Consider the following 5,743-nt stretch of genomic DNA (forward strand, 5'->3'; position numbering starts at 1 on the left):
CTGATATGTCTGCCAGACATGCAGAGATGCGATTCGCCACCTGGTCATCAGAAGGGGGAAAGGAGAAGATTAATTGTGTGTCGTCTGCATAGCAATGATAGGAGAGACCATGTGAGGTTATGACAGAGCCAAGTGACTTGGTGTATAGCGAGAATAGGAGAGGGCCTAGAACAGAGCCCTGGGGGACACCAGTGGTGAGAGCGCGTGGTGAGGAGACAGATTCTCGCCACGCCACCTGGTAGGAGCGACCTGTCAGGTAGGACGCAATCCAAGCGTGGGCCGCGCCGGAGATGCCCAACTCGGAGAGGGTGGAGAGGAGGATCTGATGGTTCACAGCATCGAAGGCAGCCGATAAGTCTAGAAGGATGAGAGCAGAGGAGAGAGAGTTAGCTTTAGCAGTGCGGAGCGCCTCCGTGATACAGAGAAGAGCAGTCTCAGTTGAATGACTAGTCTTGAAACCTGACTGATTTGGATCAAGAAGGTCATTCAGAGAGAGATAGCGGGAGAGCTGGCCAAGGACGGCACGTTCAAGAGTTTTGGAGAGAAAAGAAAGAAGGGATACTGGTCTGTAGTTGTTGACATCGGAGGGATCGAGTGTAGGTTTTTTCAGAAGGGGTGCAACTCTCGCTCTCTTGAAGACGGAAGGGACGTAGCCAGCGGTCAGGGATGAGTTGATGAGCGAGGTGAGGTAAGGGAGAAGGTCTCCGGAAATGGTCTGGAGAAGAGAGGAGGGGATAGGGTCAAGCGGGCAGGTTGTTGGGCGGCCGGCCGTCACAAGACGCGAGATTTCATCTGGAGAGAGAGGGGAGAAAGAGGTCAGAGCACAGGGTAGGGCAGTGTGAGTGGAACCAGCGGTGCCGTTTGACTTAGCAAACGAGGATCGGATGTCGTCGACCTTCTTTTCAAAATGGTTGACGAAGTCATCTGCAGAGAGGGAGGAGGGGGGGGGAGGATTCAGGAGGGAGGAGAAGGTGGCGAAGAGTTTCCTAGGGTTAGAGGCAGATGCTTGGAATTTAGAGTGGTAGAAAATGGCTTTAGCAGCAGAGGAAAATGAGGAGGAAAATGTAGAGAGGAGGGAGTGAAAGGATGCCAGGTCCGCAGGGAGGCGAGTTTTCCTCCATTTCCGCTCGGCTGCCCGGAGCCCTGTTCTGTGAGCTCGCAATGAGTCGTCGAGCCATGGGGCGGGAGGGGAGGACCGAGCCGGCCTGGAGGATAGGGGACATAGAGAGTCAAAGGATGCAGAAAGGGAGGAGAGGAGGGTTGAGGAGGCAGAATCAGGAGATAGGTTGGAGAAGGTTTGAGCAGAGGGAAGAGATGATAGGATGGAAGAGGAGAGAGAAGCGGGGGAGAGAGAGCGAAGGTTGGGACGGCGCGATACCATCCGAGTAGGGGCAGTGTGGGAGGTGTTGGATGAGAGCGAGAGGGAAAAGGATACAAGGTAGTGGTCGGAGACTTGGAGGGGAGTTGCAATGAGGTTAGTGGAAGAACAGCATCTAGTAAAGATGAGGTCGAGCGTATTGCCTGCCTTGTGAGTAGGGGGGGAAGGTGAGGTCAAAAGAGGAGAGGAGTGGAAAGAAGGAGGCAGAAAGGAATGAATCAAAGGTAGACGTGGGGAGGTTAAAGTCGCCCAGCACTGTGAGAGGTGAGCCGTCCTCAGGAAAGGAGCTTATCAAGGCATCAAGCTCATTGATGAACTCTCCGAGGGAACCTGGAGGGCGATAAATGATAAGGATGTTAAGCTTGAAAGGGCTGGTAACTGTGACAGCATGGAATTCAAAGGAGGCGATAGACAGATGGGTAAGGGGAGAAAGAGAGAATGACCACTTGGGAGAGATGAGGATCCCGGTGCCACCACCCCGCTGACCAGGAGCTCTCGGGGTGTGCGAGAACACGTGGGCGGACGAAGAGAGAGCAGTAGGAGTAGCAGTGTTGTCTGTGGTGATCCATGTTTCCGTCAGTGCCAAGAAGTCGAGGGACTGGAGGGAGGCATAGGCTGAGATGAACTCTGCCTTGTTGGCCGCAGATCGGCAGTTCCAGAGGCTACCGGAGACCTGGAACTCCACGTGGGTCGTGCGCGCTGGGACCACCAGATTAGGGTGGCCGCGGCCACGCGGTGTGGAGCGTTTGTATGGTCTGTGCAGAGAGGAGAGAACAGGGATAGACAGACACATAGTTGACAGGCTACAGAAGAGGCCACGCTAATGCAAGGAGATTGGAATGACAAGTGGACTACACGTCTCGAATGTTCAGAAAGTTAAGCTTACGTAGCAAGAGTCTTATTGACTAAAATGATTAAAATGATACAGTACTGCTGAAGTAGGCTAGCTGGCAGTGGCTGCCTTGTTGACTTTGTAGGCTAGCTGGCAGTGGCTGCGTTGTTGACACTACACTAATCAAGTCGTTCCGTTGAGTGTAATAGTTTCTGCAGTGCTGCTATTCGGGGGCTAGCTGGCTAGCTAGCAGTGTTGTTTACGTTACGTTGCGTTAAAAGAATGACAATAGCTGGCTAGCTAACCTAGAAAATCGCTCTAGACTACACAATTAGCTATGTAGCTAGCTACGATCAAGCAAATCAAACCGTTGTGCTGTAATGAAATGAAATGAAAATGTGATACTACCTGTGAATGCGACCGGGTTGTTGAGTCCTATTCGGTAGACGTTGGCTAGCTGTTGGCTAGCTGTCGGCTAGCTGTTGGCTAGTTGTTGGCTAGCTGTTGGCTAGCTAGCAGAGTCTCCTACGTTAAGGACGACAAATAGCTGGCTAGCTAACCTCGGTAAATTAAGATAAGATAATCACTCTAAGACTACACACTCTAAACTACACAAGTATCTTGGATACGAAGACAGCAAAGACAGCTATGTAGCTAGCTAACACTACACTAATCAAGTCGTTCAGTTGAGTGTAATAGTTACTACAGTGCTGCTAATCGGTGGGCGTTTGCTAGCTGGCTAGCTGGCTAGCTGCTGGGCAAATAGCAGTGAAGACTACGTTAGGACGACGAAATACGATAATTATGCAATTATCTTTGATACAAAGACGCCTATGTAGCTAGCTAAGAAGAAATTGCTAAGATTAGACAAATCAAACCGTTGTACTATAATGAAATGTAATGAAATGTAATGAAAAAGTTATACTACCTGCGGAGCGAAGTGCCGATGCGACCGCTCGCTCCAACCCGGAAGTCGGGTTAAAGTGCCCATCCAACTACCTCATCCCCATACTGCGTTTATTTATTTTGCTCCTTTGCACCCAAGTATCTCCACCTGCACATTCATCTTCTGCACATCTGCCACTCCCGTGTTTAACTGCTATATTGTAATTACCGCGCCACTATGGCCTATTTTATTGCCTTTACCTCCCTTATCTTACCTCATTTGCACAAACTGTATATATCCTTTATTTTTTTATTATTTTTTTACTGTATTATTGACTATGTTTGTTTATTCCATGTGTAACTCTGTTGTTGTAGTATGTGTCAAACTGCTTTGCTTTATCTTGGCCAGGTCACAGTTGACCAGGTCGCAATGTAAAAAACACCTCCACCATCGCCGCAGCCTAGTGGTTAGAGCATTGGACTAGCAACCGAAAGGTTGCATGTTCAAATCCCCGAGCTGACAAGGTACAAAATCTGTCGTTCTGCCCCTGAACAGGCAGTTAACCCACTGTTCCTAGGCCGTCATTGAAATAAGAATTTGTTCTTAACGACCTTGCCTAGTAAAATAAAGGTTAAAATAAAAAAGGATGGCTGGAATTTCATGGGTTCTTAACCAACAGTGCTATTTAGTTCAATTTTTGTAACTTATTTTGTACATAATGTTGCTGCTACTGTCTCTTATGAAAAGAGCTTCTGGAAATCAGAACAGCGATAAACTGGACAAAGAATTTCTCTTCAATGAGTCGGACAAGAGGGACTTACTCCAGACACCCGAACAGGCCCTCATAACTGTCATTCGCAGGAGAAAAAGAGAAGAGGTATCGCGGAAACAGATCGGGGTGATTTTTGTGAGGATCCGCCGGCGAGTGGCTAATCAGCTGGATAATAAATTGGACGATCTAAAAGCACGTATACCGTACCAACGGGACATTAAAAACGGTAATATCTTATGTTTTACAGAGTCGTGACTGAACAACGACATGAATAACATACAGTTGGTGGGTTATACACTATCGGCAGGATAGAACAGCAGCCTCTGGTAAGACAAGGGGTGTGGGTCTATGTATATTTGTACAGTATATCCGATATCTAAGGAGGTCTCTAGGTTTTGCTCGCCTGAGGTAGAGTATCTCATGATAAGCTGTAGACCACACAATCTACCTAGTTTTCATCTGTATTTTTCATAGCTGTCTACAAACCACCACAGACCGATGCTGGCACTAAGACCGGACTCAATGAGCTATATCCCGCCATAAGCAAACAGGAAAATGCTCATCAAGAGGCAGCTCTCCTAGTGGCCGGGTAATTTAATGCAGGGAAACTTATTTCCTTTTTACCACATTTCTACCAGCATGTTAAATGTGCAACCAGAGGGGAAAAAAACTCTAGACCACCTTTACTCCACACACAGAGATGCGTACAAAGCTCTCCCTCGCCCTCCATTTGGCAAATCTGACCATAATTCTATCCTCCTGATTCTTGCTTACAAGCTAAAATTAAAGCAGGAAGCACCAGTGACTCGGTCAACAATAAAGTGGTCAGATGATGCAAATGCTAAACTACAGGATTGTTTTGCTAGCACAGAGTGGAATATTTTGCGGTATTATTCCAATGGCATTGAGGAGTACACCACATCAGTCACTGGCTTCATCAATAAGTGCATTGATAACGTCCCCACAGTGACTGTACGTACATATCCCAACCAGAAGCCATGGATTACAGGCAAGCGCGAACCACTGCTTTTAATCAGGGCAAGGTGACTGGTAACATGACCGAATACAAACAGTGCAGCTATTCCCTCCGCAAGGCTATCAAACAAGCTAAGCGTCAGTATAGAGACAAAGTAGAATCTCAATTCAACGGCTCAGACACAAGAGGTATGTGGCAGGGTCTACAGTCAATCACGGACTACAAGAAGAAAACCAGCCCAGTCACGGACCAGGATGTCTTGCTCCCAGGCAGACTAAATAACTTTTTTGCCCGCTTTGAGGACAATACAGTGCCACTGACACGGCCTGCAACGAAAACATGCGGACTCTCCTTCACTGCAGCCGAGGTGAGTAAGACATTTAAACATGTTAACCCTCGCAAGGCTGCAGGCCCAGACGGCATCCCCAGCCGCGCCCTCAGAGCATGCGCAGACCAGCTGGCCGGTGTGTTTACGGACATATTCAATCAATCCCTATACCAGTCTGCTGTCCCCACATGCTTCAAGAGGGCCACCATTGTTCCTGTTCCCAAGAAAGCTAAGGTAACTGAGCTAAACGACTACCGCCCCGTAGCACTCACTTCCGTCATCATGAAGTGCTTTGAGAGACTAGTCAAGGACCATATTACCTCCACCCTACCTGACACCCTCGACCCACTCCAATTTGCTTACCGCCCAAATAGGTCCACAGACGATGCAATCTCAACCACACTGCACACTGCCCTAACCCATCTGGACAAGAGGAATACCTATGTGAGAATGCTGTTCATCGACTACAGCTCGGTATTCAACACCATAGTACCCTCCAAGCTCGTCATCAATTTGCTCGAGACCCTGGGTCTCAACCCCGCCCTGTGCAACTGGGTACTGGCTCGGTATT

The sequence above is a fragment of the Oncorhynchus keta genome, chromosome 22 (genome assembly GCF_023373465.1).
Source record: "Oncorhynchus keta strain PuntledgeMale-10-30-2019 chromosome 22, Oket_V2, whole genome shotgun sequence".
Lineage (NCBI taxonomy): Eukaryota > Metazoa > Chordata > Actinopteri > Salmoniformes > Salmonidae > Oncorhynchus > Oncorhynchus keta.